Source organism: Ursus maritimus, unplaced genomic scaffold, assembly GCF_017311325.1.
Source record: "Ursus maritimus isolate PB19 unplaced genomic scaffold, ASM1731132v1 scaffold_16, whole genome shotgun sequence".
Taxonomy (NCBI): Eukaryota; Metazoa; Chordata; class Mammalia; order Carnivora; family Ursidae; genus Ursus; species Ursus maritimus.
Window position 1 is genome coordinate 49,302,554 of NW_024424008.1, and position 8,368 is coordinate 49,310,921.

The 8,368-nt window shown below is 44.3% G+C and overlaps 1 long non-coding RNA gene across 1 annotated transcript; it reads right to left on the reverse strand.

The window, feature by feature from the left end:
• Nucleotides 1-577: 577 nt before the first annotated feature.
• On the reverse strand, nt 578-7,275 carry LOC103662333. Its single transcript, XR_568417.1, has 2 exons — nt 6,543-7,275; nt 578-1,171 (listed from the first exon to the last, which is right to left on the reverse strand). It is a non-coding gene; the product is annotated as an uncharacterized LOC103662333 (long non-coding RNA).
• Nucleotides 7,276-8,368: the final 1,093 nt, after the last annotated feature.

Genomic DNA, 8,368 nt, shown 5'->3' on the forward strand with positions numbered 1-8,368 from the left:
CTCCCTAGTTCACGGTCCTCCCCCTGCACTGACCTCCTTGCAGTTCCTGGAACACACCGGGCACACTCACACCTTAAGGCTTCTGCACCTGCCGTTCCCTCTGCCTGGAATGTCCTTCCTCCAGATATCCTCTTGGCTCCCTCTCTCACTTCCTTCAGATCTCTACTTACATGTCTCCTTCTCAGAGAGGCAACCACCTATCATTCACGAAACCATACCCTACTTCATTTGTCTTCACGGCACTTATCGTCTGTTTTTATTTTATTTTTTAGAAGTACGCTCCACGCCCAATGTGGGGCTTGAACTCATGACCCTGAGATCAAGAGTCGCGTGCTCCACCAATGAGCCAGCCAGGCCCCCCCAAGCACTTATTGTCTGTCATGCATCCACTGACTTGTTCAGTGGCAGTCTCCCCCACAAGGACATGAGCTCCATGAGGAGAGGGACCCTGTCTGCCTTCCTGCTCTTAACTCTACATCCAGGGCCTAGAATGCCTGACCCTTAGTAGGTGCTCAATAAAATAGGAAAGAAATAGAGAGAGCCAGCCTACATAGGATGACAGATAACAACACAGTGATTAAGACTGCTGGGATTCTGCTCTTTATTTCTTAGTAGGTGTGTGGCCTTGGGCGGGTGAATCGTTTTCTCTGTAGGATAAGGGTCATCCTAGTGCCTCATTCCCTGGGTTTAATGTGTGAACATATGAAACATGCTTAGAACAGTAGCTGACACGCAGCGAATTGTGAGGAATGATCCTTGCTTGATTATTAGCAATATTAAGGCTCTAGGAGGGCTGACGTCAGTGGCTCATTCTTCCAGCTCTTCTTCACGTCTTTGATTACTATTATTCCTTCTTGGTCTCCTTTCTCTGGCCTTCAACCCTTAAACACGGGTGTCTCCTGAGTGCTTTTCATTTCTTGCATTCTCTTTGGGTGAACTCATGGTTTTAACTACTACCCAGGCTGAAGAGTGCCCCAAACCGCACTGCTCCCCGGGGCCCAGACTCTCGCATCCAACCGCTTTGAGCATTTCCATTCTAATTACTTGTTAGGTTATATGACTCACTGAAGTGTGGGTTCCTCAAGGGCCGGGATAGTTTTCTTGGTTATCTTTATCTCCGCTTCTCCAGAGGAGGTGCTCTTGGAAGGCATCCTTTGTAGGTGTTCACAGTCTAGTGAAGGGAGACAGACAATAAATAAGTGACTATAATAGGTCAGGTGGTGACAAGTGCTATTGAGCAGGACAAAGAGAAGCGAGAGCTGGGAGAGGCCGAGGTGCAATCGTTTATAAAGGACCTTTGGGTATTTGAACAGAGTGCCGGAGGACTGATGATGTCTGAGGAAGGAGTGTTCCGAGCACAAACCAGCAAATGCAGGAGGCCTGAGGTGGAGTGCGTTCAGGGCACAACAAGGGGGCCGGTGTGGCTGAGGGGAATAGTGGTTGGAGATGAGGTGAGCAGAGTAATGGGGGGAGCGTTTCAGATGAAACAGGGACTTGAAATGAGAGGACAGATCATTGGAGGGTTCTAAAGAGAGGACTGACAAAGTATGACTTAGTATTTGGAAGGATGACTGTGGCTGCTGGTATAAGAATAGACAAGAGGGAGGAGCATCTGGCTGGCTCAGCCGGTGGAACATGTGACTCTTGTCGGGGTTGTGTGTTCGAACCCCATGTTGGGTGTAGAGATTACTCAAAAATAAAATCTTTAAAAAAAAGAAGAAGAATCGACAAGAGGGAGGAAAGGGTGAAAGCAGGGAGATCTGTGGAAGGTTACTACACTGGTCGAGGTGACGAGATGAGGGAGTCTTGACCTTGGTTGGCAGTGTGGCGGTGATGCGAAATGGTTAGATTCAGGGTCTATTATGAAGATGGAGTGAGAATTTGCTGGTGTATTAAGTGTGGGGCGTGAGAGAAAGAGAAGAAGTGAGGATGAATGGGTAAGTAAATGGATAAGCGAATTGGATGGATAGTCATCTACATATTCATTTATTATACGGTGATGGATTGCAAGGGCCGCCTAGTCAGAGAATAAGTAAATCGAAAATATTGCCTGATGATGGTGCAGCCAAGTTTCTGAAAAGAATACCTACATTCACAGCCCCGGGTTCCTTACCATTATCCCTTTGTGCTTCAAACCACCGTCATCTGCCTGCCACCCCCATCGAAACTGCTGACACAAAAGAAACCCGGTGACTCTCAGGTGCTAAAACTAGTGGAGGCTTTGAAGTTGAACTTCTGGAAGTTCTCCCGCCTCGGTGTCTGTGACCCCACTCTTTCCTTCCTGCTTTTCCTCCTACCTCTCTCGACTTTCTATCTCAAACCCCTGCACTGGCTTCTTGTCACGTGTCCATCCCTCAATGTTGGTGTCTCTCCGAGTTATGTTCTTAGCCCTCTTTTCTTTTCAGTATTTCATTCATTTATTTAAATACTTACTGTATGCCACTTGAAGCTAATGTCACATTGTATGTCAACTATACTTAAAAAAAAAAAAAAGAAACTTACTGATTGTTTACTCAATTCCAGGTACAGTTCTAGGTGCTGGGGAATTAGGAATAAACAATGAAAAAATGCCTGCCTTTCTCCCATGGAGCTCACCCACAAGCAGCCTCACCCCTACTCAAGTCCCCAACCACCCTCCATGTGCCTGTGACTCCCAAATGTCCATCTCCGACAGGACCCACTTTTAATTTGTATGTATGTATGTATGTATTTAAGTTTTTATTTATTTATTTATTTGTTTTTAAAGTTTTTATTTAAACTCCACTTAACATGCAGTGCAATATTAGTGTAATTTTAAAATTTCAGACACATCTTCGTTTGTATTATCACTCAATCTTCACAATATTTCCTGAATCTAACCATTTCTCATCACCTCCACACTACCCACCTTATTTTTTAAATGTTCTTTTTTAAAAGATTTTTATTTATTTATTTGACAGAGACAGAGAGAGCACAAGCACGGGGAGCAGCAGGCAGAGGGAGAGGGAGAAGCAGGCCCCTGTGGAGCAGAGAGCCGACGTGGGGCTCGAACCCACACAACCCAACCGACTGAGCCACCCCGGCACCCCGCACTTGTATGTGCTTAAACTGAATTCCTCTTTACAGTGAAGTTTGCCTCTTTCCCTGTCAGCTCTTCTAATGGCCCCACCATGCAGCCCCAATTGCTCATTTCTCTTCAGGATTCCTGTAATAGCTCCCAGTCTGATCAGCCTCTGCTGCAAGACTGAACTTCCTAAAATGCAAATTAGACCATACTTAAATAAATACTTAAAATACTTTAATAAGTCCTATCGTCTCCAACATCCTTTATTATTTGGTCCAACTCTCCCTCACCTCTTACCTCCAAACACACCCTCTGATTCCTTGTGTCCTTGCCTTACCGAACTTGAATTTTCTTGTATGGTCGTACTTTGGGGCATGTTATTCCCTCTGCTTAAAATGTCTTTCCTTCCCCTCTTGTCCGGTTGGCTAAGACCCACCTCATGTGTTACGCCCTCCACCCCAGCTTTCTTCCACCTCTCCTGCGTATACTGCTGTAGCATAATATGCAGACTTCCGTTGTGGGTATTTACATGCTGTATCGTCATTGTGTGGTTTGTGATCATTTATCCTGCTACCTCTTCCACTAGACTATGAGTCCGGCAAAGGTAGGAAAGATGTCTATATGACCTATAACAAGAGTATGATAACTGTGTGTTGAGCCAATAAATGAACACATGAAAATGGAGAATGGATAGGGAGAGATGACTGAAGAGTAGAAAGGAAGAGAACCAAGAGCAAATATAGAAGGACAGTTTGGGGGGCGCCTGGGTGGCACAGCGGTTAGGCGGCTGCCTTCGGCTCAGGGCGTGATCCCGGCGATCTGGGATTGAGCCCCACATCAGGCTCTTCTGCTATGAGCCTGCTTCTTCCTCTCCCACTCCCCCTGCTTGTGTTCCCTCTCTCGCTGGCTGTCTCTATCTCTGTCGAATAAATAAATAAAATATTAAAAAAAAAAAAAAGGACAGTTTGGGGAAGAATGTCCTAAATGTCTCCCTCTAGGACAAGAGAAAGGAAGGAAAGAGATAGTTAGAAGCAGATCAGTTTGAGGTGAAGGGAAAGAAATTGAAGGAGTCCATGCTGGACAATTTCTACTTTCTCCTTAATGTAATAGGTAAGGTGTAGCTAGCTCTTTTCTGGAAGACTTGCGCATGTGTGAAGCTTCTAACAGCTTCTTTGAATATCACCTTTCACACCTGCAAAGCACTTGATTCTATTCTGTATTCTGTAAACATTATCTCTTGCAAAGTTGTAAGAACGGAGGAGCTCATATAGGATTGGGCTTTGAACTCTTTAGATCAGTAGCAATGGACCTACTGATGATCATTACTTTTTTTTTGTCTTTTTTTTTTGAGATTTATTTTTATATTTGACAGAGAGAGCACAAGCAGAGAGAACAGCAGGCAGAGGGAGAGGGAGAAGCAGGCTCCCTGCTGAGCGAGGAGCCAGATGCAGGGCTTGATCCCAGGACTCTGGTAGCTGACTTGAGCTGAAGGCAGAGGCTTAACTGACTGAGCCACCCAGGCGCCCCTGATGATCATTACTTAAATATGACTTTAAATCCATGCAGGTGAAACCTGCTAAATTCCAAAGCTCCTCCCATTTTATCACCCCTTTTCATTCTTTCTATGTATTGTCAATGCTGCAGTTCCTAGAATTGGAGACATTGCTTGCCTCCAAATTACTCTGAAATAATTCACTAGACCTAACACACCAAGTGATTTCTTTTCGTTCCTTCCTTTCTTTCTTTCCCTTTCTTCTTTCTTTTCTTTCCCTCCCTCTCTCTCTCTCTTTCTTCCTTTCTCTCTTTCCTAAATGGAGAAAAAGGGTAATATTGTCCTCTCACTGAGATATCTAAGGATTTTTTTGAGCCACGCTTAAAGTCTAACTAAATGGTCTAAAATTGGTTTAGGCCACCAACACCAACTTATCTTAGGCTAACAGGACTAGAGTTCAGTTGATCTAATTTAGAACAAATTTTTATCCCTAGACGGGATGGAAAATCTAGGTGAGGATTAAGGTCATGGCCAAGGTACAAAAAGAGGAGGAAGTCTGAGTTAATTATAACCTAGGTTCTGCAGTCTTAATTCCAGGAAGCTGTCCCTTAGCTAAGTGGACAACTTGTTGATTGAAGAATATTCTCAGAGGAACTAGATGCTACCCGCTCCTGCATTCTGAGATGAATTTCCACAAGTGAAGGTGTTAGTATTGAAAGACTAGAACTTCTTGTCAGTTGAAGAAGCCCTTTGAGCCATGAGTATTTGGTTATTTTCTCTACAGCAATCATGACCGGCCTGGAAGATTTCCCAAAGGTTATATTTTCCAAGGCCAGTTGGGTAAGGTTTCTTTGCCATGTTTTAGAATCTACATTACAATGCATGCATTGTGTTTACTTGTTTATTCCTAGACTCTTCTGGTAGATAACTAAAGTAAAAAAAAAATCCCCAAAACCCATGAGAATATGACCATCATTGCACAAGGCAAAGATCTTATAATCTCTGATGCAAAATGCAAGCCTAATTTAAAAGCTACATTTATTTATTTATTTATTATTATTTTAAAGATTTATTATTTTTTAAAGATTTTATTTATGGGGTGCCTGGGTGGCTCAGTCAGTTGGGCGTCTGCCTTCTGCTGGGGTCATGATCTCAGTGTCCTGGGATGGAGCCTGGCGTTAGGCTCCCTGCTCCATGGTGAGTCTGATTCTCCCTTTCCCTCTGCTAACCCCGCCCCCAGCTGTGCTCTCTCTCTCTCTCACTTGCTTTCTCTCAAATAAATAAATAAAATCCTAAAAAAAAAAAAAAAAGAGTGCGCTGCGCTTTCACACCATGAGGTGGGGGAGGGGCAGAGAGAGAGGGAGAGGGAATCTCAAGCTGACCCCTCCCTGAGGGTGGAGGCTTACATGGAACCGGATCCCATGACCCAGCTGAAATTAAGAGTCAGATGCCCAACCGACTGAGCCACCCAGGTGCCCCTAAAAGCTACATTTATTAATATTTCTTCTATGTGAAGTCATCTGAGCTTCTGATATCAAGTTTAAAAACTGAGAACTTACTTTGAAACATTATGGGTAGGGGTAGAGACTGGATGATTAATTATGATTGCTGGTTAACTTAACTTTTAAGATGTTTAGGATTAGGTTTTAGGCTCTCCTCTTTGGCCTTATTCTCTTCTCTATTTTGAGCCTTATTCACACCTCGCCAATTCTGTTGCTTAAGACCCAGGAAAAATGGTCGTGTCCAAGGCTCTGACGCAAATTATACATTAGGAATCATCACTGACTCCTGCTAGGGTTAACTGGCGTGTCTTACATGTGGGTTAGAGGTCAGATGTCAGTAAATTTCTAAATAAAAACATAAAAAGCAAACCATTCCCTTCCCTACCCCTGCCCCTCACAGTGCAAAAAAGCAACTTAAATATCCCAGCGCAGGGAGGATGTGGTTAGGGTCAGGAAACCAGGAATCAAGCCCTGCATTCCAGTCTTCTGCTCCTGACTCACTCACCTCAGGCAAATGGTTCCACTTCATCTCATTTTTGCGGGTGGAAAGTGAGGAGAGTAACATTTTGTTTCCAATCTTCTAGGACGGGTGGCTTCTGTTGTTAACCTGCAAGAGGTCTTTGCTGTCATAGAGATGGACAAATAAGGAAAACATGCAGCGACAGATACCGTCTTAAGAGAGATAAGAGAGGGGTTTTGTCACCTATTTGTGTTCTTTGCACTGATAACTTTGCGAGGTTATTACTGAGTCTTTATCGGCAGATTTCTTCTGGGATGAAGAGTCAGATGGTGACGGGAGAGCAAACCAAGTCAAGGGTCCGAAATCAGGGGCCATTTGGCTTCGGTATTTAGCCTCAGTGCAGTGGGGGTAAAATCTGGAGCCTTGGGTGAAGTGGACGATAGTTTCCCCATGTCCTAGTAACGTGAGCATCACATAATAAAGCATACTTCTTTCCACCAGCATAGTCAAGGCAGACGAAACGCTCACAGGGTCCAAGGTCAAGCAGTGATGATCAAAACACCACTTCTGACTTAATTTTTATTTGGCCGATATCACTTGTTTGTTTGTTTAACCAATCCTGGGCTTACGTGGCTCTCATTCTACTCCACCTGAAGGTCACTAAAGTTGGTGACTAATTGCCTATCATCACCTTAGAATCCACTGTTACCTCAGAACTATATGTATTCATTAGTTCTAGTAAGTCCCGTACCCCCTCGAGGCCCAGAGTGAGATGACATCAAGGTGGAAATGCAGGCTGTTTTAGGAGAAACAATAGCTATTTTAACAAGGAGGCTATGATTCAAAACCACACAACAGTGTTTTCATTGCTTTTGGATTTGACGACACTGGAATGCATTAAAACTCAGAGCCTCTGAAGATAACCTTTCCTGCTTTGTGTAAGTATCCAACATATAATTTTTTTTAAAGATTTTATTTATTTATTTAACAGAGAGAGAGAGACAGCCAGCGAGAGAGGGAACACAAGCAGGGGAGTGGGAGAGGAAGAAGCAGGCTCCTAGCGGAGGAGCCTGATGTGGGGCTTGATCCCAGAACGCCGGGATCACGCCCTGAGCTGAAGGCAGACGCTTAACGACTGCACCACCCAGGCGCCCCCCAACATAGAATTCTTATAAAAACCATCCATAGGTCGCATGTGTAAATCCAAGGAGGAAAAGCATGGGTTATAAACCTGCCTATGATGTGCTTCCTTCAGTTCTACTAAGGATATAAATCCAGACATGCAGGCTTGGCAAGGAAAGGAGTTAAGATGGTCAGTTCCTAAGGAATTTCTGGGGTTTTCAGATTTCAAGCTAGGTCTTCTATAAAAGATCTTCTGCCGCCCACCGGCTCACTCTTCCCTCCCAGGCCTTACGCAACGGCAGCCCTGCACTCTCACCTTGCCCAGGAAGGGGCTGTTAATCAGGGATCCCAATCTGTGTTTCAGAGTCAGAGGCTGAGATGCGGGAGTGACTCAGCTGCTATCAGCTCTAGAGCAGTCCCAGCCTGCAGGCCTCCAGGAAATGAGTCCCCTAGGCCTGCATCTCCCTCTGTGGCAAACTGCCACCAAACTCAACTCTGCTGTTTATCAACCCCGTACCAAACACAGTAAGGACACTTTGCTGTTTCATTGTTCGAAAACCTACTATACACAAGCCAGATAGATAATGTGATAGGCTAGGATTCCAAAGGTGAGTTAGATATTGTGCCTTCCTTAAAAAGCTTACAGTTTAGTAAGGGAAATAAATGAATGTAAATGTATCATTAGAGTACAATGACAGGTGTTAAAAGAGGCCCAACGGGAGGGCAAAAGAAAGCAATTTGGGAAAATC